Raw genomic sequence first — 27,097 nt, forward strand, 5'->3', positions numbered from 1 at the left:
TGATTTTGAATATAGGTGGCACAATTAACTGCCTCAACCCAAAAGGTAGGCTACATAGAACGTGACTGAAACATGCAATTGGACATCTCCCACAGTGTTGTGTTCTTTCTCTCAGCAACACCATTCTGTTGAGGGGTGTGAAGAACTGATAACTGATGCTGCAAACCATGCTCGGTGCAGAAATCCGTCAAAGCCCAATTCACATATTCTCTCCCATTATCTATGCGTATCTTCTTTATAGAAAGATCAGACTGCTTCTCTACAAATGTCTTAAAGACTTGAAATGAATCAAAGACATCAGACTTGTACTTAATAAAGTACACCCATGTGCGTCTGGAGAAGTCATCAATGAAAGTGAGCACATACTTGGACCCTGTAAAAAAATGGAGTCAGAAATGACATAAGATCACTGTGGATCAAATCCAAGGGTGCCTTAGCACAGGTGGCTCTTCCTATAGGAAAAGGATCACGGTGATGCTTGCTAAGTGCACAACCTTGACATACACCATCAGTACAGGATATCTGAGGGAGCCCAATAATAAGTGCCTGTGTGCTCATCTGTTGTAAGTATCTGTAGTTGACATGGCCAAAATGCTCATGCCACAGTCTGCTCACGGAATCTACATGTGCTACAAGAGAAACACCTGAACCATCTGGAATCTCAAAGCCATCAAACCAATATAACTGAGAATTAGGATCAACACTGCCAGTAGCCACAACCATTTTACCAGAGCCAGAATGAAAAATCTCATAAACAAAGAGGAGGCTTTTAGAAATGTCAGGAACCAAAAGAACATCCTGAAAACAACCACCTATCAACGGAATAGAACCTGAACCTGAAACTGAAAGTTGTGCTGAGTCACCAACTGCAATCTGTAAAGTATTACTGTAAGCAAGTGAGGTAACAAGCTGCAGTTAGTGTGTCATGTGATGAGAAGCCCCATAATCAATAATCCAAGTGGATGCAGAAGGCATAGCTCATGTAGAAAGAGCATGTCCTTTCCCAGTAGAAGAGGAAGATGGAGGCTGAGGAGGAGAAATATGATGCTGCTGCATGGCTACCTCACCTTCTTTACCACAGAAATTGCAAAGTTCATCTGACTTCTTCTTAGTCTTGGAGGAAGACTCGTCAGACTTAGAAGAGTGCTCCTATTTGGGATAGGACTTTGGTTTGTAATCAGACTTAGGTGGTGGCTTGGAGGAATGCTCACTGCCAGCTGAATCCTTCTTAGGATTCAGTTTCTACTTCTTGTTCTCTTTAGATGTCTGAGCAACCAATGCTTTCAACTTTGATACTGTGAGAGTGTCCAACTGAGATAGGTGAGCCTTCTCACGAGTCAAGTGATCACAAAACACATCAAAAGTAGGCATGGTGAAGTGTGTACCCAATGCATCCATAGTAGAATAAAAAGTGGAAGAAAATATCTGATAGGGACCTCAAATCTTAGAGAGAATTAGGTAGATACACTCTAGGTCTGTCTTATTTTTACCACAACTGTGAAGGATAGATCTGGTGGTTTTGAACTTGTTCAGAAAGTCCTCAATGTGAGGAAAAGATTCAGGTAACAAGGAAGAGAGCTCTGCCTCAATCAGTAATGCTCTGAACTCATTGACAGTACCAAAGAGTGTTTCAAATTTGGACCACATAGCCTGAGGAGTGAGCAAACAATCAAGGTGAAAAAGTAAGTTGTCTGACACATGTAAGGAGATGACACCCATAGCCTCATCCATCTTATTCCGATGCTGAAGAATCTCAAAAGGATGCTGCCACAATGATTGATTCACATCAAAATAGGACCACAGCCCCTTGATCTAAGAAGCCTCGTCATACGATCTTTACAGAGGTGATAGTTTTGGGATGTAAGAAGTTGAACTGAAGAATCTACCATGTGTACCTGTATCTGAACCTGGATCTGCTCTTTATTTTTTTTAATTAAGTGATCTTTCAGACTAGACAAAAGATGCATAAGGGTTTTTTTTTTTTTTTTTTTTGAGTTTAGATGTTCTAATTTTCCGAAGTAAATTACAGAAAATAGTAAAAAATAACACCCCCCACAATATGTAAAACAAAAACCCAGTACAATCTGATAGCCAGAAAAGAAGACAAGAGCAAAGAAAATGCGATTGAGACTATCTTGTGTACTTGGTGATTTTTCTTAAAAAAAAAAACTCCAAATATGAGAAGAACTCTCCAAGACCTTTCTGATGCCTATTTGTTTTCCAAAAACGGAGTTCGTTTTCCCAATTATGGCTCTCAGAGTGCAGAAAAGAGCACTGACTTGGATGAAAAAAAAAAGGTACCAAATGAAAAAATCAGCAAATCTCACTACTAGATCTGAGTAGGGATTGAAAAGAGATTTTCGTTGCCTATTCGTTTTCGAAAATACGACTCCGTTTGGCCAAGTTATGGCAAAAAAATTCCCCCCAATCAAAAAGGGCTTGCAAGAGGAGGAGAGGTAGCAGACAGGGGGAACAGGCTGAGCAGCGGTGGAGATCAGGCAGCGGCTGACCAAAAGGTGGTCGGGCTACCAGTGGCCCTGAGCGGAAGGCAGCCAAGAATTGGTGGCCCTGGGCGGAAGGCAATAGGCGTTGGCGGTGGAGAGTGGGCGGCTCTAGGCGGAAGGCAGCGGGCGACGGTGCAGTAATCGTCGACTGCTGAAGTTGGCTGTGACGGTTTAATAAACCACCAACGGTTGGCGGTAATGGCGGCGGCCTGGGCATGCCGTTAAAAGGCCCAAAAATAAACTTTTAAATTTTTTTTTTATTTTGCCTCGAAAAATGTGTCTGCAAAGGGAAAACTAAAAAAAAAAAATCCAGATATAAAGTTGTCCAAACTGGACAAATTTTATATGAAAATGGAGGGTTTTTGGGTGTTCTGAGATTAATGGTGAGGTCCTTTTGAGCTCAAAATGCCCAAAAACAAAAAAGAAACCCCAGATCCAAACTAAAAACTCTGAAAAAGAACTGAAACCCTTGCCTCCAGAGAAAATCTTCTGAAAAGAAATCAGGAACAAGCAGTAGCAGATGATGGCTCTGATACCATGAAGAAGTTGAGAAAGTACAACTTCTGAGATCCCAAGAGCATCTGCAAGCAAAATACTTGTCACAAGAGAATATTGGAGACAAAACACAAAAAAGACTTTGAAGAAAAGATTATCACTCAAAGAGGGAATGAAAAAAGAAAAGTTACAATACAATCCTTACGATAGGAGAATATAAACCCTAAAGATTTGCAACCCTAAAGAAACCCTAAAGGGATAAAGAGTATTTAATAATTAGAATAATTATTAAATACCTACAATATTATTAAATGCCTAAGTTTAGCTTAAGCATAGAGTATAATAGACTAATAATTAAATAAATAATTATTAGCTAATACAAGATAACTCTAACAAGGAGAATCATTTTTATTGATTTTCAAAGAGTGGAAATGGAATGGGATTCGAAGATGATAAATGACTTCATCCAAAATTTTAAAGTTCTTCCATATATAAGAAATTAAATTTAAGATAGTAGATCTCTAATTCAAAAAAATTCTCAAGTGATGGCGAGTCATTCTTTTAGAGAAGATATAAGAACTGTCAATATCTTTGCTAACTTTGGTCTTCAATTTCTTGACTGGAGGTATTAGTCATTTGATAAGGAGCTCTTGATAATTGTGAAATAAATTTTATCAAATGATAGATAGAGTCATAATTTTATTAATCATGGTCAATAGAAAGAAGTTTGGCAGTTTTTTTCATTTTGATAAGCAAAGAAATAATTAAAAAAATTGTATCAAGGTGGTAAGATTTGCAGTTCTATTGATTTCAAAGTGAGCTTTATCCACAATTGGAGGGGAAGTATGAGCCTAATTTTAAATGATCATGATGTCAACATACTGATTAATGTGGAAAGGATTATAAGTTCTATTTTTTTTTAACTTATGCCAATATAAAAAATATTAGAATATCAATTTACCTATAAGGAGAGATATGAAGTGCATTAAGGACAACGAGATTAAGGATTATATGTGTTGTAATAAGTACTTTTATATGTAAAACAAGATTTTCTTATGAATTATTAGAAGATATCTTCAAATAATGAAGAATAATGATTTTATATCCCCCTTCACTCCTATTATCATGAGGATGATTGTTAAGGCAACTACTTTATGAGGTTACATGATATTTTTGAGATATTTTTGATTACGAGTTTAAAAATAACTAAAAAAATAACTTTCTAAAAACCCGAAAAAACACTAAAAGCCAATTTTGAGGCCTCAAATGAAAGAATTCGACCCCAAAAAGTTGATTGAATCAAGGTCCTAGTGAAATAGATTTGGTTGGAAATTCAAATAATTCCTCAAGATACACCTCCACAATAAATTTCATCCAAAACAGACAACCGAGTCAAAAGTTATGACCCCAGGAAGTCCCTACATCAGAAAAGGATTATATTGATATAGTGAGGATGATAAAGGAGAAGATGAAAATGATGTTAATGAAGAATATGTGGATGATTTCAATGGAAAATATGTGGATGAATTTCTTCCTCAAACTAATACTGAGCTTTATTATATTTTTGAAGAGACTTATGCATTGCCCTATTAAGACGTTGAAGATTCTCTTTCCCTATCCTCAAAGGATGTGTTTGATGAAAATTCCTTTGGTGATTTGGATATGATGATGAGGACACCAATGTTGGAGACTACAAGAAAGATAATAAAAAAGATAAGCAAAAATATTTGAGAAATGATACCTTTGATACTTATTATGCTAAGATAAAAGAGCTTCATAATAGGGTGACTAAATTGAGATGGATCAAGAAGATCATGGGGACTATAAATATGTGAGGAAAAATGAGAGAAATGCACAACACAATGTGTTTGTATCGAAATAGGTTAATTAAATAGATAAATATTTTAACATGTTGGCATTCTACACTCAACGAGAATGGTTGATGTTGTCATTGATGGCAACCAACCGGTAACAGGGTGTACAGGTTCACATGCATCATACACAGGTAGGCACATTCACCGACATCTAGATTACACCGACAATGAAGTATACCGACACTCAGGCTGACATGAGACAAAGTTTTATTTATGTGAATTGTATTGTAAGTGTAATTAATTATTTGTAAGCCGACATGATATATTGTAAAGACTCATATATGTATGAGATCTAATAGGTCATTTTTGGAATAGCATGAAATAGAAGAAAATTATATAGAAGATAGCGAAAGGTTTTGGTTAAGGTATCTGACTAAGCTTAAACCGGTACTGAACCAAGCATTGCAGATGCTATTTTGAGAAGTACATTATCTTGGATTTAATTATCCATATTGTAGTCAATGAGACTCTTTCATTGAGCAGTGCGCTCTAGGTTGTTGGCCTTCCTGCATGTGCAGGCCCCCTATTGTAAGTAATATTTATTCATATTGGCCAGTGAGTAAATATTGTGGGTCACAAATCCCACCGAGGTTTTTCCCACACCAGGTTTCCTCGCCAAAATATCTTGTGTTATGGTGTGCATTTATGTTGTCTCTGTTATTTCTCTTTACTGCATTATTTCTTGTTTACCGGTACATTAATTTGGGTTGCAAAGTTATAAATAAATTTAAATATTCCTCTAACCGGTTAGACACTGATTCATCCCCCCCCTCTCAGTGTCGTTGGGACTGTCATTGCATTTAACATAACAATCTTGTTGATCATAACTAATGGCATTATGAAGAAGTTAATGATTGGTGTGCTTACTAGTCAATCTAGGCTTAATAAGAAGATGTTGAAACAAACTCGAGAGGAAGATCAATAAGACATTAAATAGAAGCACAAGAAAAAAAGGTTGTTGGATAATGCTTGCTAGGAGGTTACCATGAAGCCCTTGTCAAGGGACTATAATTTTTGTCCTAGTTTGTTTCTTGCTATGTTTTTCATTGTATTTGTTTTGTTGTTTTAGTGTCGTTTCTAGTTCAACTTGGCCTAGAGGTCAACTTTTGTTGTAGTTGTTTCTATATATGCTTTGTTTATCATGAACTTTTTGTAATGGGTTCAGGGCCCTCCCCTATTTATCTAATATAAATACTATAGTTTTTTAATCTCTTATTTTTAATTATGAGTTAGTTGTAATATTTAATATGAAGATTTATTCATTTATTGCAAAAAAAATTTTAATGAGATAATTTAATATTTTTTCTTAGGATAAATTATGAAATATTAAATTAAATTCAAAATAAATTACATTCTTATAAGTTTTAATATGTTTTAGAGAACAAATATTTGTTTGTTACACCTTATGTTTCTTCTAAGAGTCACTTATTTATCAAACTTATCATTCTTGCCTTTCATGATATGATGAATAAATAATGATCCGGTCAACTACTGAGAGGGGGGGTGAATCAGTAGATAGAAAAAAAACTAAGCTTTCACCAAACTCAAACCCAACTCATAAATCAATCACTGAACTAATCGGTTTAAACATTGTACTATAAACTGCAACTGCATTGTCAAGTTTACCAATATAACAGTGTAACAGATCTGAAACTCTCAAATCATTTAAGAAAAAAATCAAACCATTTTACTAACATTAGTAATAGCACATTTCAGATCACTTCCGGTCACCTTAACACATCTGAGTGGCTTTACCAGTTAAACAGATTAACCATATCAAAACATAACCACAAAAACCATTCACCACTTCACACAATGTTTTTTGATGTGGAAACCCAAATGGTAAAAAGCATGGTGGGGATGAATACCCAAGAGTATTCTGAACTCTTTTGAAGTTCGCCCTGTTAGGAGACAAACCTTGTTAGAAGATTTACAATAATGTCCTGTTAGGAACGAATCTGATTAAGGACCACCCAATTAAGGGATTGACTACAATACCCCGTTAAAGGCAATACCCTATTAGGAGTAACCTCGATAGAGGATTTCAAATCCAAGCTAATGGATCTCATGGTTAGAGGATTTAGAAAAACACCAAGCCTGTTAAAGCTTACCTAGTTAAGGGATTTAACTGTTGTAATTGTTAGAGAACAACAGGGTCTTTGTTGATCTGGTAATAGCACTACTCTGCTTGATTAGATCCTTTTCATGCTCCTATCTGCCTTCACATATTCTGCAGAAACTCCTTCTATTTCGGTAATCAATCACACTGACACTTAACCAAACTTTCCAACACTACTACAAAACAACTCATCGACCTTATAAGAAAAGCAATAGGTCAGTAAAACATCACAAAACCTAGGATCTCATAGAGATTACAAACAAATCAGTTCAAACATGATCGTTAGATTTCATTGCAATCAATTGCACATTTATGTAGACAACCTCGACCACTCCTAGATTACCACACATTGGATCCTATAACTCATCACATGGTTGTTCACTTCATGGAATGTACTCGCTCATTCCCAAGATAAAACAGTTATCTCTACACACCAAAACGACTTTGAAACTCATCACGTGCATCATGCCCACTGATGAATAATGATGAGCAGTAACTACTCAACAGATACTGAGAGGGGGGGTGAATCAGTATAGACAAAAACTTCCTTAAACCACTTTGACTGCAAAGATTGCACTAACTGGTAAACAATATCACTGATCTAAAAAAGGGCACTACCGGTAAAATACAGTAAGACTGTGAAAGACAAAAACCGGTAAAACTTAGATATTCACACAACCTAATATCTCATTTCCACTTCACCCATTTGCTTAGACAAGTAATACATCATCAGAAATATAATGACCACTGGATCAGCATGCTTTACCACTTATCAGAAAACACTAAGACATCACATGAAAAGCATCACACATAACCCACTGATTTTTCACGTGGAAACCCAACTGGGAAAAACCATGGTGGGGATGAATACCCACAAGTTGTTCTTTGAACTCTTCTAAAGTCTGCTCTGTTAGGAGCCTATTCCGATTAAGGAATTTACAATAGGTTTTGCTAGGAACTGATCCTGCTAGGGATCACTCGGTTAAGGGATGGCTAAATACCCGGTTAAAGGTTAGAACCCTGTTAAAGGTTACCTCACAAGAGGATTTGAAGAACTCAATGAATTTGAGTCACCTTGTTAAAGGATTTACAGAAATCCTATTAAAGCTACCCGGTTAAGGGATTTTCCAATTGCTGAAATGGTTAGAAGTCAACAGGTAATACATTGATCTGATAACAACACTCAATGCCAAGACAGATCCATTTTAGTTCTTTTACTTCTGCAATCACACTTTGCATGTATCAACACACCTCTCTGGTCTGGAAAGAATCAAGTATCTCTTCACTTGGATACACACATAACATTTGCCAACAACTTCACAATGCAAATCATCATCGACCTTATAGACAATAGACAGGTCGATGTCATAAACCCTAAACCCTAAACATTTAGGTTATCAATATAGTCGGTTCAATCCTGACCATTCAACCACATTGCATAGTGTAAAATGATCCTGAACAAATCTCAAGACATTCTCCATCGTTTGTTCTTTGTCGCTTCTAGAAGTTGATAACCCATCACGAGCTCTCCACCGTTTACTGAGACTTCACACATTCCCAAGGTAGATAGGATCAATCTTCTTCATGTAAGATCCTCAAGGAAATCCTTCACGTGCACAAGGCTGATGTGGAAACACGATCTAATATTCATTTCAATGCTAACCCATCATAGGATATCATCGGTTGAATCACACAGACTTGAAATGCATCAACCAAAAACCTTGAAGTTGAGACTACCAACCGGTAGTCATACCAAATGAAACCCCGATACAAAACTTTCTATATACCGGTTCACATTCCAACATACCACTTCACTTTTTTACATATACCGGTTCTCTTTCCAGTTTTCTTACTTCAATATACCAGTTCATACTTCAGCATATTGACATCAATGACAACATACAATATCATTATGTCATCACACTCTGCACATATGCCAACACATACATGGCATAATCATCTTCGATCACCATTCAATCATAGATCAATACAACCAATTCACCAAGATCCATCGGTTAGGGTTTGACATATCAACAAGTTAGGGTTACTGATTGATCTGATTGCTACAATAGTAATACCAGTTTCCTTCACTTGCTCAACTATGGGTTGCATTACTACATCACTACTAATTGCAATACAACTCCATTACCGATTACTATTGACATCAATGACAACACTTATACTTCATCAATGCAATCTTCATGCAATGCCAACAATCTCCCCCTTTGGCATTTATGGCAATACAAATATCAATACCCTTTTATTGTGATGATTGAGAGTAATTCACATACACAGGTATAGGAATCCTAGTTTACATTTTTCATGTACTCTCCTTCAACTGAGTCTCCATGTCTTTAGCTAGTAACTAGCTACATTTATTTTCCCTATCAATCATACAGTTCTTCTCCCCCTTTGACAACAATGCCAAAGTGAAAGTAAAACATATAGTGTCATACTTAACTGTTCTGCAACTAGTTATTCCCCCTATGGAGTAGCTCCCCTCTACACCAATCCTGCTTCAAGATCTTCAATAAGCTTTGGGACTAATGTCTTCCACATCTGCTTAATTGAAATCATGTAGGGGCACAACCCCTAGCTGACCTCTAAGATACTCAAAAGTAGCCTTAGGTAGAGCTTTAGTAAAGATATCCACTAGCTCTTCCTTAGTAGATACATGCTACAATAACACATCTTTACTATGCACTTTCTCTCTCGAGAAATGATATTTCAGTTCTATATGCTTAGTTCTAGCATGCAACATTGGGTTCTTTGAAATATTTATTGCACTAGTGTTATCACAGAAAATCCTTACCAGTTCTGAGTATTTCAACTTAAAACCTTCCAGAATGTGTTTCATCTAGATTGCCTGGGTACAATTCATATACGTTGCAACATATTCAACTTCAATAGTTGACTATGATATACAACTTTGCTTCTTGCTGCTCCAAGATACAAGCCTTCCTCCAAGAAAGAATGCACCTTCGGTTGTACTCTTCCTGTCATTAACATTTCCTGCCCAATCTACATCTGTATAGACTTTCAAATCAAACTTACTTGCATATGGATACCATAATCCATAATCAATAGTACCTTTCATATATCTAAATATCCTTTTAGTTGCTACCATATGTGTCTCCTTCGGGTTCTTCTAAAATCTAGCAACTAATCCAACTGCATGAGCAATGTTCTGTCTGTTGTGAACAACATAATGCAGTTTCCCTATCATACACCTGTACTCCTTTTCATCCACGGATGCAACATCATCCTCCTTAGATAGTTTACATCCTCTAACCATTAGTGTCCCAATTGGTTTATAGTCTCCCATTACAAATGTCTTCAATACCTCTTTCACATATTTGGACTATGTGATAAAAATGCCATTCTTCATCTATTGAATTTGCAAGCCTATAAATAATTTGATCTCTCCTACCAAAGACATCTCAAATTCACTTTTCATCTCATTTGCAAAGTCATCACTCATGTCATCATTCCCTCCAAAAATGATATCATCCACAAATACTTCACTAACCAGTATCTTCTCTCCTTCAGTCTTGAGATATATATTGTTGTCTTCACTGGTTCTCTAAAAACCTATCTTCACCAAGTGTGAATGTAGTCTTTCATACCATGCTCTTGGTGCTTTCTTTAATCCGTATAGTTCCTTGTGTAGTTTTCTCACCATATCCTTTGCTTCAGTCAAAGCATAACCATTTGGTTGTTCAATGTAGACTTCCTCTTCCAGTATTCCATTTAGAAATGTCGACTTCACATCCATCCGATATACTTTGAATCTGCTATATGCTACAAATACAAGAAGAGTCCTAACACCTTTCAATCTAGCAACTGGTGCAAATATCTCACCATAGTGTTCTCCTTCTTCTTGTGCATAACCTTTGCATACTAGTATGGCTTTGTTTCTGACTACTACTCCATCTTCATTCAATTTATTTCCGAATACCCATTTAGTACCTATTACATTTTTGTCCACCGGTCTGGGTACTAGGGTCCATGTATTGTTCTTCTCAATCTGGTCAATCTCTTCTTCCATAGCCTTGATCTAGTGATCATCCCCAAAAGCTTGCTTTGTTGTTCTAGGCTCAATAGTGGAGATCATACAATAATTCTCTCTTATTCTTCTTCTGGTTAATACACCAGCATCTTTATCTCTGATAATCTTATTAGGATTATGATTGAGTCTTGCATACCTTTGAATAACATGATCATGATCTTCAGGCTCTTCTTCCTCACTATCTTCATCTTCTGCAGAATCTACCTGTTCTGGTTGAACTAGTTCTGCAACATTCATTTCACCAACTTCTAGCTTCACCGGTTCTAGCTCCGAAATCAGAATGTAAGGTTCATCTTCCTTCTTCTCCTCACTAGTTTCTCATGTATCTTCAGGAGACTCATCCATACGGACATTAGCACTTTCAATGATCTTCTTTGTCCGGTTGTTATAACATTAGTAGGCTTTTCTCTTGGTGGAGTAACCAAGAAATATGCCTTCGTCACTCTTAGCATCAAAGTTACCAACATAGTCACATCTCTTGATAAAACATTTACTGCCAAAAATCTTAAAGTAAATGTCATTAGGTGATCTACCATAGTAGTATTTATAAGGAGTTTTATCATTACCTCTTTTAACCAATATCTGGTTCATTGTGTAGACAGTTGTGCTAACATCTTCTCTCCAGAAAGTCTTAGCTACACCTCCTTGTATTAACATAGTCCTAGCAGCTTCAACAACTGACCGGTTGTTCCTCTTTGCAATACCATTCTGTTGTGGTGTCCTAGGTGTAGAAAGTTGCATCTTAATTCCATTGTCTTCATAGTATTTAATGAATTCCACTGAAGTAAATTCACCACCTTGATTAGTTCTTCATAACTTTATCTTCTTTCCACTTTCCTTTTCAGCTAAGGCCCTTAATGCCTCAAACTTGCTAAAGGCTTCTATTTTGTCCTTCAAGAATGTGACCCACATCATTCTTAAGAAATCATCAGTGAAGATTATAAAATATTGATCACCTTGAATAATCCTAGTCCTTATTGGTCCACACAGGTCTGTATGAACCAAATCCAACAAATGTTCTGTTGAGAAATATTTGCTCTTAAAAGTTGAGGATGTCATCTTCCCTAACTGACATTCCTTACACAAGGCATTCACTGGTTTGTCCAACCGAGGCAAACCTCTTACTGTCTTTTACAATGTTATCAAAATTTACATGAAAAAATCTTCGATGCCAAAGCCAAGTATCTTCTACTTTAGTAATTAAACAATTATTGACTTTAGAATTTAGGTGAAGCAAGTTACCTTTTGTCTGTTTTCCGGTTGCAATCAATTCACCTTTCCTACCATAGATTTTGCACATCCCATTTTTTAATTCGAGTGGATAACCTCTGTCATTGAGTTGAGCAACACTCAAAAGATTGTGTTTCAATCCTTCAACCTAGTAGACATCATCTGCACTTCTCTTTACATCAAGAGAGATGGTTCCCCTTCCTTTTACCATGCAGGGTGAGTCATTTCAAAATCTCACAACACCTCCATCAAATTCTTTCAAAGTAAGAAACTTACTTCGGTCACCGGTCATGTGGTGTGAACAACCACTGTCTATAATCCAATCATCAAAACTATCCACGTGAGAGACTAATGTCTTATGATTTGATGTCTCTTCTTTAATGGAAACAAAGACAATGTCCTCATTTGCATCTCTCTCAGATTCCTCATCTGTGATTCCTCCATCCACTGCAATGAGGCAATCTCTTTTACCTTTTCCTTTGTACTTCTTATACTTCTCACATTTCTGCTCATTATCTCCATTTGGACAGTTGGTTGCACTATGTCCAATCCGGTTGCATGCAAAACACTTCAAAGGTAATTTACCTTTGTACTTACCGGTACCTCTGGGTAACCGCTTGGCCAACTATGCTTCGAGCTCAATCAGACTGTCTTCATCATCAACTTCTCTGCTGGATCTAGACTCATGACTGTGACTAGCTTCTCTTATTTTCCTTACCGGTGGGTTAGAAACTGAAGCTCTAAATGCAAATTCCGATTTCTAAGCACTTCCATCATAACCATTTAATTCAAATGCAGTTAATTAACCAATGATGGAGTCAAGAGTCACCTTTGTTTTATCAATAGACTTGAGTTCCTGAATGGCTGCAACTCGGATAGCGTAGACCGGTAGAAGGGTTCTCAACACCTTGCTAACCACTATGGTATCCTCCACTTTACCACCAACACTTTTTATCTCACCGACTATCTCCTTGATCCTCTGACCGTACTGTTGAATATTTTCACCTTCATCCATCCGCATGTCATCAAATTTACCACTCAGACTCTCCTCTTTGGCAATCTTCACATGCTCATCACCGCTATAGATATCCTCAAGTTTCTTCCACACTTCATAAGCAGTCTCCAAACCATGGACATCAACATATTCTAAATCGAACAAGGAACTGATAATGGCCTCCAATGCTTGATTATTCTCTTGTTGCTCCTTCTTTTGATCATCTGACAAAATCCCACTAGGCAAGCTATATTTGGTAACAACATGCTCCCAATATTGACTTCCTAAGCTTTTGATATAGATCTGCATCCTATCACTCCACATTCTGTAGTTTTTCCTATTGAACTTCAGACCTTCTTTCTTCATCATGTGCTTCTAGATCTTTACCTCAAGTTGTTAGGCTTAGACACTAGAGGACCTGAAATGCTCTGATACCAATTGATGATATGATGAATCAATAATAATCCGGTCAAGTACTGAGAGGGGGGGGGGTGAATCAGTAGATAGAAAATAAAATAAACTTTCCCCAAACTCAAACCCAACTCATAAATCAATCACTGAACTAATCAGTTTAAACACTATACTATAAACTGCATCTACACTATCAAGTTTACCGGTGGACTAAAATACCAATATAACAGTGTAATAGATCTGAAACTCTCAAACCATTTAACCAAAACATCAAAATATTTTACTAACATTAGTAATAGCACATTTCATATCACTTCCGATCATCTTAACACGTCTAAGTGGCTTTACAAGTTAAACAGATTAACCATATCAAAACATAACCACAAAAACCATTCACCACTTGACACAATGATTTTTGACGTGGAAACCCAAATGGGAAAAACCACGGTGGGGATGAATAGTCACTGTATACACCTAAAAATGTCTCATTGATCATGTACTAATTATTCCTCTAATTGATTAAATAATTCTTTAATTCTTTAATTACGTTAATTAATCATATTCTTCTAATTTCATATTTTCTCATAATCTTACTAATTATTCTATTTCCTATTCTATCATCATTTTAATCATTTTCTCATGTTAATTAAATATTTATTATTTAATTAATTCTGATTAATTCCCCAATTTAAATAATCTTTATTATTTAAAATAATTTTGTTCTCAATTTCTATCTCTAATCATCTAATCATCAACCCTTTTCTAAATATTAAATAAATATTTATTATTTAACTAATTATGATTTAATCCTTTAAATTAAATAATCTTTATTATTTAATTAAAGTCCATTTCTAGCATAATTAAATAGTTTCTTTAAATTATCTAATTAACTAATTAATTATTCCATTTCCAAATCCCCAAATTCTAATTTCATTTAATTTCATATTCTTCTAAATTCTTCGAAATTCAAATACATGTGCATGATTTCAAAAACCAAATTGAAAATCAAAGTCAAGTTTTAAATATATTCAAATGCTAAAATGAATTTAAAATAAATTCGATTATTTGAATAAATTTCATGCAAAGATTAAATTGAAAATCTAAGTCAAAGTGCAAGCACTTGCTAAATTAATTAATTAATTAAATCATTTATCTCTCCAAACTCTATTTTCATCTTCTAGTTCTCTTGGTCATCTTCTTTATTTCTTCCAATCATTCTTTTTCTTCTTTCAGTTAGCTTTTTCTCAATCAGTTGACTCAATTAATCTATTCAATCTATTTTGTTTCACCTCCAAGTCAATAGTTCAACTATCAATCAGCATGTGAGCTCACCTGAGTTCCACCTCTTGATCATTTTGTTTCATATTGTTTAATTTAATTTCATTTTGCATCTATTTTATTGGTTTTATGTTTGAATTGCTTAGATAGTTAAGGAATTTGTGATTGTCCTCATCTCCTATTTAGCAATGGTGTATTTGAGCATAACACATTTTGGTGAACCGAACGTGAACAACAACTAATTAACCTTCTCTATTTTTTGTGTTGTCTTTGCAGATCGTATGGATTTTTTCCTTTTTTTGTAGGTTTTGCACAGATTTCAAGACAGACGTCTTCGTCATGCATTCGTGGTTACATCACCAAGCAATCGCATAGATAGATCTATGCAATCGATTAGACAGGGTTACGCATTCGTGCGGAACCCATCATGCAATCAACCTTACAGGATCACACAATCGATTTGATACTGTCACGCATTCGTTTTGGATTGTTCTATTCTGATAATTTTATTTTCACTCCTTTTTTGTTCTCTGATCTGTTTAATTCTACATGAAATTGAGTAAATCTGGAAACAAATTATTTTTATTGCATGTTTTGGTTTTAATGGTTTATGGCATGTACAATTCAGAATTTCAGGTGCCAGAAGGACAAAGGAACAAAGAAGACAGGCCAAACGCTATCAAAGGGTTCTCTAAGCAGAAAAGAAAATACACGATTGGGAAGATCAACCAACCTTTGATAGATACAACAACTTAGTTATCTCGTATCAATTTAAATATGATTTAATTAACATTGAATGGATGATGAGAGATCTAGCTAGGGCCTCACAATTGGTTTTGCAGGTTTCTAATCGGGTTTAGTTTCATTTATTTTTTATTTTTTTGTTATTTGTCTGTTTGTCATGCAATCCTCTTGTTATGATTACACAATCAATCTATTAGTTCCATGCATTCACTCTATCAGGATTACGCATTCGCTCTGTCGGGGTCACACAATCGCGCGAGTATTGTCACGCATTCACTTCTGTCAATTTTTGATTCTCTATTTTCTGTTGATTTGATTTTACTACTAATCATCTGTTTGCAGCCTGTGGCAAATTTACAAAAAGGATTGGATTAGTATTAGATCAATTTCACTCATAATCTCACACTTCATCTTTTGGTACTTAAAATCAACAATGGTTAAAATGGTCATGCATGCACAATCTCACACTTTATCTTTTGGTGCTTAAAAATTAACATTGGTTAAAATTGACATGCATGTATAACACTTTGATTTGGGCTTAAAATCAATAATGGTTAAAATTGACATGCATGCCTTCACATTTCAATTTGGTGTTTAAATGGACATGCACATGCGTATTCAACACCTCAATTTGGGCTTTAAAATGAACGTGAATCATGCTGCATAAGATTAAATCACTTTTGGTTTTCTTAAGGTAAAGAATTTTTATCGTGTTTGGGGTGGACCTATTGTTGCATTGACTAACTTTCCACCCACCTTCAGGGTCTTGGGAGAAAGGAAGGAGGTGACAACGACACCCAATTTTATTTTATTCCACGTAGTGAGGGTATCTTTGACTGGGGATTTCATCACCCACAAAGGTACTTTGAATTGGGATGCGTTGGGGATATCATTTCTCCTAGCGTACTCTCGAGCGGGTTTTTTTGAGCCACTATATAAATATACTGGTCTGGTGGCTAGAGTGTTGAGTGAATTCGACGTATGTGGGGGCCTTCCCTGCACCGATAAGCTCAACTAAAGTCTTAAGTGGCTTGCTCTAAGAATCCGTCATTGGATCAGGACCCCTTGAAACCCTACAATAAGAACCAACTTAGTAGCCCAAAACCCTACATTCAGTGATTCTAAGAGTGCGGATCGTACCCCATAGATACCCTTCATGTACATTACACTATGATACAAGAATCCCTCAGTTATAAGATCTTCAGATCTTCGGGGTAAGAGAAACTAGCATGCTCAAGAAGTGTGTGTCGTGGAGTGGAGCCAGTGCTGCTAGACTCTCTATCTATTCATTTTGTCTCGGTATTTCGTAAGGGGCTCATTGAATGGTGTCCACTTTCCAGCCTAAGATTGTATTTTGTGCTTTTTTATGTATCGTTGTATCAGACCAGTATTTAGTCAATCCTTTGGGCTATTTCAGGCCCTACCCTGCGTATCTCCGAATTCTCTGAGATTGTTCAAAAAAAACCAGTTCAGTCAGCTATATCTACCTCCAAGCAATTGTTTTTAGACTTGGAAAAACCACAAAACTTGTCCTACACACAATTACTAAAAATGAAGTCCATTTTGAAACATCAGATAGTCCAGCAAACTCAAATTTTTACACACTCGTGACCATAGAAAGTCCTTGCATAGTCCTCATTTGCGTCCTTACTATCGTACTTAGTCTTTGCATAGTCCTCATTTATGTCCTTACTATCATCCTTAGTCTTTGCATAGTCCTCATTTACGTCTTTACTATCCTCCTTAGTCTTTGCATAGTCCTCATTTACATCCTTATTATCATCCTTAGTTCTTGCATAGTCCTCATTTACGTCCTTACTATCATCCTTAGTCCTTGCATAATCTCTATTTAACATCCTCATTATCATCCTCATATACGTCTTCATCTAGATTTCATATACGCTTGTCTTAGTCTGTCGTCATTGACATAATCATCCTACAAAGTCATAGCATGCGTCTTAATAGGTCTCCCAAGTGATGGTTTTCTCCCCTTCGAGCAACCTAATCTAGTGCCAAATGGTGGTCAACGAGAAATTATTGATGGTCTAGCTAACTTACCCTGGGACTCAAGGAGAAACGCACCCCAACATATAGGAGTTGAGTACGAGATAAATGTCGAGTATAAAATTGCCCATAGGATTGATAGAGAAATCGTTGTAGAACGTTTAAGAGAACAACTTGAAAAGATTGCATTACAGAACTCAAAATACTCAACAAGTCTCGCGTCAAAATCCCCAATAGAGAGTCTAGTTTAGTTTTGCATACCTCATACCTACGTCTAGAGTCTAGCATTAGTTGTCGTATTGCATAAAAATACCCTCATATAGTAGTCCTAGATGCCCGTCACAAGGTCACAAAAGGCAAAAGGTATAATGGACCCAAACAACAACTTATTTGTAAACCCAACTTGGAATATGGACATATCAACTGGTCAACAATTAGGTTTTTAGGCAATTTCTACTCTAAATGAATTACAATAGCATTTAACAAAAGAAGAAATTGAGTTAGCTCAACAAGATCCACATGTCCTTATGATCTTAGATGCACTTATACATAGTGATAGGGACAAATATCTCTCGTTGTTATTACAAAATGAGGCAAAACTACCTGAATATTTTGATGTCACGAAAATCTTACCACTAGGAAAAACTTTAGGTCAAGATAACAGTCAAACACCGCCCATAACACAAATACAAGCAATGACCTCCAGTTTTCCTCAGAATGTACCTATGCAAACAAATATCAATACAAATGCAAACTTTCAAACAAGTGCATCATCTTCAACGATAAATGTTAGTATACCAACACAGAGCATACCGATAATATCAAGTGTCTCAGCACCTATACAAACACAGGAAACAAGTGCAACCTAACCTCTGGTTTCCTATTCTATAGGATCGACCTATAGTCACCAAAATGCAAATCTACGTCTTACCAATACAACAAGTACAACTCAGCCAAACATGGGTTCTCATATCACTTATTTCACGGTACCTAGTGGAATGCACAACACACAAAATTATAATCATGGTACCTTCCAACAACCTCCTAGTTATGCAACCATGAATCCTTTTGTGGGACATACACAAACACAAGGTGTACCTTTGACCCAAACAGATATTCTGACACAACAATTATAGAATTTGCAACAACAAATGATGACCATGTAGATCAATAATGATAAAAAGAGCTACATAATGTAGGACTTACGTCCTTATCCTTTTGATCACACATTATACATGCCACCTTTCTCACCATATTTTGAAACGCCTAAATTCGATAGATATCGAGTGAAGGGTGATCCTAGAGACCACATCAGAGAGTTTTTTATGACATGTATAGAGGTTGCAACCAAAGACACTTACTTAATGAGACTATTTCTTAAAAGTCTGGGGGGCCCTACCTTAGAGTGGTTTTCACATTTACCACCAACCATCACATCATGGGGAGAATTAGCTGAACATTTTATTGCAATTTTCTCGAATAACATTGAAACCCCGGTTACTTTGATGGACTTGTGTGCCACAAAACAATATGAGAATGAAACATTTGCATCTTTCATACAACTGTGGAGGGCTCTCTATAGGAGGTGCAAGACAATTATCCTAGAAACAGAGCAAGTGGATATGTTCACAGAAAAATTGATTCCCAAGATTAAATATCCGATACAAATGCAATGTTTAACCACATTCAACAAATCATGGAAAAAGTTCTAAAATGTGAGAAGGGACTAGTGGAACAAGGTCTTATTAAGTATGGCAACACCAACAACAATGACAAATCCAAGTTTTGGTCAAAAACCAAAAATGTGACCAATGATGGTGTTGTAGATGCTAGAACAGTAAATAGAACTCAACTAGTTTTATCTTTGGGAACGAGTCAATCATCAAATCCACGTATGAAGAATAACCCTACTTCAACAAATGAAACGCTACACAAAACATGAACACAAGATACCCCAGGGTAAATGCTCCAAGAAGAAATTACACACCTCTAGGAGAGCCTATTGAGTCAGTGCTCAAAAAGTTGATACAGACAAACATGATCACTTTACCAGAAATAAGAGTATATGAGCCAGATCCTTTAAAACCCACATGGTGGAACGATAATGATTTCTGTGATTATCATCAAACTAAAGGTAACAAAATAGCGGGTTGCTACAAATTGGAAAACTTCATCCAAGATATGATAGACCAAGGCGACATCACAATCGATACCGATAAAACCATAGAAAACACAAATCATACAATCTTTAAAGATCCATTTGTTAAGCATGACAAAGGGAAAGCTACCACATCAAGTACTCAAGACAATACAACCAACTACAAAAAGGTCTCATATGACTACACTATTCATGCCATTAGCTCAGGAGATATAGTAAACCATGAGTCACAAGAAACACTTGATCAAGATGAGCAATATCTAGATACTCACATAGATGATAACCAAATTTGCATGCTATCAGAGGCACCAAAATACGATGATGATAGAAACCTTTGTCGTAGAAACTGGGGGCATGATGAACCATCTCATTCAAGATGGTTTGAATATGAACTCATAGAACAAATCATGGATGTCAAACATAGACATAAAGACTATGAAGAGGGATTTAACATAAACCTTGATAACACAACATATGATACCAACAATACCTATAAGTCATATGATACAGTGGCTACGATCACCATAACTCCCACAGACAGAGACTGAGTAGTAGTTACTTACAGATCAAAGGTAACTTTACAAGGAATACCACAAAATCACCCACCAGCAGTAGGGACCTACAATGTTGTTGAGCAACTTAAGAAAACTCCAGCACAGATATCATTATTCGAACTCTTGTGTATTTCACCCACTCATAGAGCTATCCTGGACAAAGCACTTCAAGATTCGGTAGTGGATAGAGATATAGATGAAAATGCCTTTTAGTCCATGGTAGGAAATTTGACACAAGGGAATCGTATTGCATTCACAGAACAAGACATTCCTAGTGATAGACTGATCCATAATGACCCGCTACAACTAGAAGCTTACATACATAAGAGAAGAATCAAAAGAGTACTCGTAGATGGAGGAGTCGGTCTCAACATTTGTACTTTAAAACTGGTTAAGGCATTAGGATATTCTGAACTTCACATTGACTCATCCAAGAGGATAAATATCAAGGCATACGATGATGAAGAATGTCCCTCAAAAGGCATTGTAACATTACCCATACAAGTGGGACCTATAACAACAGAGGTTGCTTTTCAATTCTTGGACAAAGAACTTGGATATAACATGTTATTCAGCCGCCCATGGATCCACACTATGAAATAAGTACCATCCACATTTCATCAGTGTGTCAAATTCCCATATAATGGTATTGAAATCACCATAAAGGGTGGTCCAAATCCCTTCCAACATTGCAATTACTTGAAAGAAAGTGTGGATAATCAGGTACCTACTAATCAAGTAGTACCTCTCACTACACAACTGGAGGCATTAACGATCACATAAACACAAAAGAATATGCCTACAACGTCCTCCTTACAAATACAAGATATGGGTTGTGGAGAGTATTTTATGGCAAATACTTCAAGTGGGAAACAATTGTCTCTATATCCTAAGTCTTTTGGGGAACCTCAAAATACAGTACAAAAACAAGACAAAGGAAAATAAGTTGTCAGATACATAGAGTCATGCTCTTTCATTAGATGGGGTGACTTACAAGAAGAATCCTTGAATGAAGATGCCAACCATTGGATATATAGAGAAGAGGATCATATGACAATACCCAGAATACCCATAGATCAGTATGGCAATGGATTCAAAATGATCCAGAGATAGGGATATTATGGTACCATAGGCCTGGGGTTATAGAAACAAGGAAGACTAGAGCCTATTGTTCCTAATGATAATCCAGGGAACCAAGAATTGGGGTATAAGCATGTACCACATATCACAGAATAAAGACAATGTACCCTTGATATACTAAATAGACCAATGAAACCGTCAAACTACATACCACAAAGGGATTTGTCCATGCAGGTGCTTCCCTCTTCATCTCAAACAAGTAATCAATTACCCACATCACCTAGCATGGAATTAGATGGAGAAGACATGAGACAACTCCTGCAAAAACCTAGCACTAAGTCACAAAATGATACAGTTGTCAGCACAACAGTACAAGCTAATGTTGCAACAGATGCAGGCTTACCACCAACAGATGAATCTAATCCATGGTTATTATCAATACTTCTACCACGGGAAACGACTCAAGCTCAACCTAACGAATCAGATGAAGAAAGATTGCAAAGGCTTATACCAGGCTTAAGAAGGGTAACTACTATCCAAAGAAGACCAGTCAATCTACAACAAAATCATTGGTAGGAACAAGAAGATATAAGTGATGATAGCTCAGATAATGAAACATACATTGAAAGTGAGATAGACTCTCATGACTATGAGTTCTTATCACTCCATGATTCTAGCCCATGAAAAAGTGTCATACTAAGGTATCAAATAAAGCTTACATAAGAAGAAAATACATCAAGTCATTCAAACAATCAATTCTTCATGTTATCAGAATCTACTATAGAAGGGAGTATTGATTTACCCCTTCTACATTCACACTTGATTGATTGGGGGCAAGAAGCAAAACCAATGCTAGATTGGTTTGAAAACATTGAGGCACTTGTAGAATTCCTAAGAGTCAGGGAGGGAGATCCACTCTCTGACCCTATGAACAACATGCAATTAAACAATATTATACCTAAGGGCTGGGTAGTTTAGGTTTTACTTTCCGCATTGCATATCATATTATTCAAAGAATTGCATCACATATAGTTTCTTTTTTTAATGCATCGCATTCTCAAAGTTTCTGCATTTTCATATAGCAACATCAATAAAACAAGGCAACTGTCGAAGTTTATCATTCGTTTGCATTCAAGAGAAACAAGGGTCATCTCCTTTCTTAGATATTTGAACATGAAGTCTTTGGGACCCTAAGGTCATTGATTTTCAACATTACCCTATGACAATGCTTTACTTATGGTTAGGTAGTGATTTAACTATTTGAGACTTGTTAACCCAAAATCTATCAATTACTATATCTCAAACATATTAAGAAGATCTCTAATTCATTCTAGACACCTAGTTGATCATATGACTAGTGAAAAATCTAAAATTCTACTTCAGCGTCGTTGTAATTGTCACACCCAAGTAGGTTTCATTACTTACAATTCAAGGCAAGAAAATAAAAGAAAAAGAGCTATGCCAAATTAATCTCCAAGCAAAAGAGAAATGATATATAACTGAAATATCATGCATACAAGTGCAACACAAATCTTCACTATAGGAACATGCGAGTAACTCCATCAGGGCTATGAACGCCTGCTGGCAATGGAGCAATATTTAAGAATTTACAGTCTATAACCTTGTCAGAGCTCTAAAAGCTTGCTGGCAGTGAGGCTCTATTTGGGATTCTTTTGAAGTTAGGATAATCCATGTAGCTAGACATATAGGATGTTAAGGATCTTTAGTGAACACAAGAGTAGGAATTAACTCATTTGCACACACATGGGCAAAAGAAGATCAAAGTTTCAAGAACCAATGGGCAAGTTTTACGCGTCTCCATTTGTAAATCCTAGTCACTAAGTGTGTTAATTTGGATGTTCCAAAGGACCTTATCGATTGACCTCTTATCTATGAAATGTTTTTCACCTCCATTTCAATTGGTGTATTACAAAATGCTAAAACAAACACAATCAACCTTGTTCGAATAGGAAATGCATCTTCTTCATGCATATTGCATTAACATAGGTCATGTAAAAAATTCATTGTCTCCACATGCATTATGTAGATCATCATGTCATACAGGTCTGCACACTAGGGGCATAGCTAAAAAAATCCAAAAAAATCATATAAAGTCCTGAAAAAATCCAAAAACATTGAAAAACTCAAAATATCAAAAACATTGAAAAACTCAAAATATAAAAAATAGTGAAAAAATCAAAATCCAAAAACATTCAAATATGATCCAGAAAAAATCAATCAAAAACATTCAAATACAATCCCAAAAAAATACCAAAAACATCCATATAATATCTTGAAAAAATCAATCAAAAACATTCAAATATCGATCCACATAATCCAAAAACATCGAAAAAGCTCTTCGAAAAGAACTAAAAATAAAAAATCGACAATCAACCAAAAAACTTGCAATAAAATGTCTTGTGAGAAACAAATACCCTAGCAGATATACATCAAACACTTCGCACGAAGTTAACAAAGGATACGACTATCCAGTCAAACATCTGCAATCAACTGATCAAACTGCCTTATCAATCGTATCATATCCATATCAAAGTGATCATTATCATGTCTTAAACAGAAGAGGATACACTCGAAATCAGACGGGCCAGTCTTAAATGGGGTCGGCAACTTTCTGAGATCAGACATTATCAACCATCACATCAAGCAACTAAGAATGAAGGCACAAGATCAGTATAGCTGCTGAATTTTGTCTGGGTCAATCTTTATCTTTTATTGTTTGGCGATAGATTATGTTCCTATGCTACTCAGGGATGTCCATAAGTGACTAGAGGAGCAATGATGGGCATTATCTTTTTCTTTGTTTGCTGCTTGTCTGCTACGTGTTTGTTTCTTCAATGGGATATCTTTACATCTTGGTTCCTTATACCCTGATGTGCTAAGCTCCATTGTTCAATAATAAGCCTCAGTGATGAATATATGTTGCACAATAAAATATGTGACACAGGTTCATGAATCAATCATTCTCATTTCATCTCATTTGCTTCTTGCTAGTTTGTTGATTCTTTTCTCATCATCTCTTTCTAAATCATTTCCTATCATCTAACATTATTCTTTCATCAATCTATTCTCTCATATTCTATCTCAATATCATCTTCACATCACCTATCTCTATCTCTAATCAACTAACCATTCTTCTATCTTTCATCTCACATTATTCTTATTTCAAGAGATCATTCATATCTTTAATGCACAAACAATCTCTCGAGGGGGCATATTTACACCCTAAGTATCACCGGGGCATACGGGGGCAGAATTTTTTTCATTTTCTTTGAAACAATATCGTTCCGACATTGTCTCAAAGAGGTATCACTTGGGCATACTGGGGTAGAATTTTTTGTTTTCTTTGAAACAATGTCATTCCGACTTTGTCTCAAAAAGGGGCAAATGTAGACACCTAAAAATGTCTCATTGATCATGTACTAATTATTCCTCTAATTGATTAAATAATTCTTTAATTATTTAATTAATTAAATTAATCATATTCTTCTAATTTCATATTTCCTCATAATCTTACTAATTATTCTATTTCCTATTCTATCATCATTTTAATCATTTTCTAATGTTAATTAAATATTTATTATTTAATTAATTCTGATTAATTCCCCAATTTAAATAATCTTTATTATTTAAAATAATTATGTTCTCAATTTCTATCTCTAATCATCTAATCATTAACCCTTTTCTAAATATTAATTAAATATTTATTATTTAATTAATTATGATTTAATCCTATAAATTAAATAATCTTTATTATTTAATTAAGTCCGTTTCTAGCATAATTAAATAATTTCTTTAAATTATTTAATTAACTAATTAATTCTTCTAATTTCTTCCAATTTCAAATACATGGACATGATTTCAAAAACCAAATTGAAAATCAAAGTCAAGTTCTAAATATATTCAAATACTAAATTCAATTAAAATAAATTCAATTATTTGAATAAATTTCATGCAAAGATTAAATTGAAAATTTAAGTCAAAGTGCAAGCACATGCTAAATTAATTAATTAATTAAATCATTTATCTCTCCAGTCTCTATTTTCATCTTGTAGTTCTCTTGGTCATCTTCTTTATTTCTTCCAATCATTCTTTTTCTTCTTTCAGTTAGCTTTTTCTCAATCAGTTGACTCAATTAATCTATTCAATCTATTATGTTTCACCTCCAATTCAACAGTACAACTATCAATCAACATGTGAGCTCACCTAAGTTCCACCTCTTGATCATCCTGTTCCACCTTTTCAATCAATCTCATCCAAAAATCTATAAATTGAGCATTCAATCCTCACAATTCCTTGAGATCACGAACTTCGAATCTTTGTGTCAATTGCAGGATACCAGTGCAATATCTGAGAGCCATCATACCACAGAGAGAAGAAGAACAATGGAAGCCATGATGCACGATAGGGAGTTTTATATTGTTTAATTTAATTCCATTTTGTATTTATTTCATTGGTTTTATGTTTGAATTGCTTAGATAGTTAAGGAATTTGTGATTGTCCTTATCTCCTATTTAGCAATGGTGTATTTGAGCATAGCACACCCACAAGTATTCTAAACTCTTCTAAAGTTTGCCCTCTTAGGAGCCAAGCCTTGTTAGAAGCTTTACAAAAATGTCCTATTAGGAACAGATCCGGTTAAGGACCACTCGATTAAGGGATTGACTACAATACCTTGTTAAAGGAAATACCCTATTAGGAGTAACCTCGATAGAGGATTTCAAATCCAAGCTAATGGATCACCTAGCTAGAGGATTTAGAAAAACACCAAGCCTATTAAATCTTACCCAGTTGTTAGTGAGCAGATTTGTCCTTTTTACAAATGATCAATCTTGAACTCTGTTGCCTTATTTTAAGAACAAGTGTTTCACTAAACAGTTGGGTAAGTGTTGTTCAAATCACTTCCCTCTGAATTTTACATAGGTATAGCTCCCTATCTCAGTTTTTCAAGGAATGCTCTAAACTATTGATTTTTGAATAGTAGCTTTTAACCCGAAAGCATGTAAGGCTTCCTACTTCATTCTTGGATGAGAGGCTGATATTTCACACATGTTTCAAAAAGAAGAAAGCAATTTTTCCCATCTTTTCAATATATGAGATGACAACAACTGAAACAAAGTTCAGTATACTATTTCCACAGGTTTAGTAAAGAATGAACAGATTTAAGAAACTAAATCTATCTCCGAACATGAATCTTCTTTAGAAGTAAACAAACATTCAAAGGAAAGAACATCAGAAGAATAATAATTTTCTGTAATGGAAAGATCATTACTATTATTTGATCAGATAAACATATGAAAAGACATGCATCTACACAGATTCAAAACACATAGATTTTTCTTCTCCCAAGAACAATATGATCAGTCTATATATGTATTCTTATGCAACAAAGGCATGAAAATACATCTACAAATCTTCTTCCATTCCAGGTTTAGCAGTCTGATTCTTCCTTCGATAAAATAGAAAATACACAAAAATGGAGCGAAAAACCCAAAAATTGGTCACCAAATCTAACCCCCATACTATCTATTTTTCCTTAATTTATAGTTTTGAATAGGGGAGGTC

This window comes from Cryptomeria japonica, chromosome 8 (assembly GCF_030272615.1).
Source record: "Cryptomeria japonica chromosome 8, Sugi_1.0, whole genome shotgun sequence".
In the NCBI taxonomy this organism is placed as follows: Eukaryota; Viridiplantae; Streptophyta; class Pinopsida; order Cupressales; family Cupressaceae; genus Cryptomeria; species Cryptomeria japonica.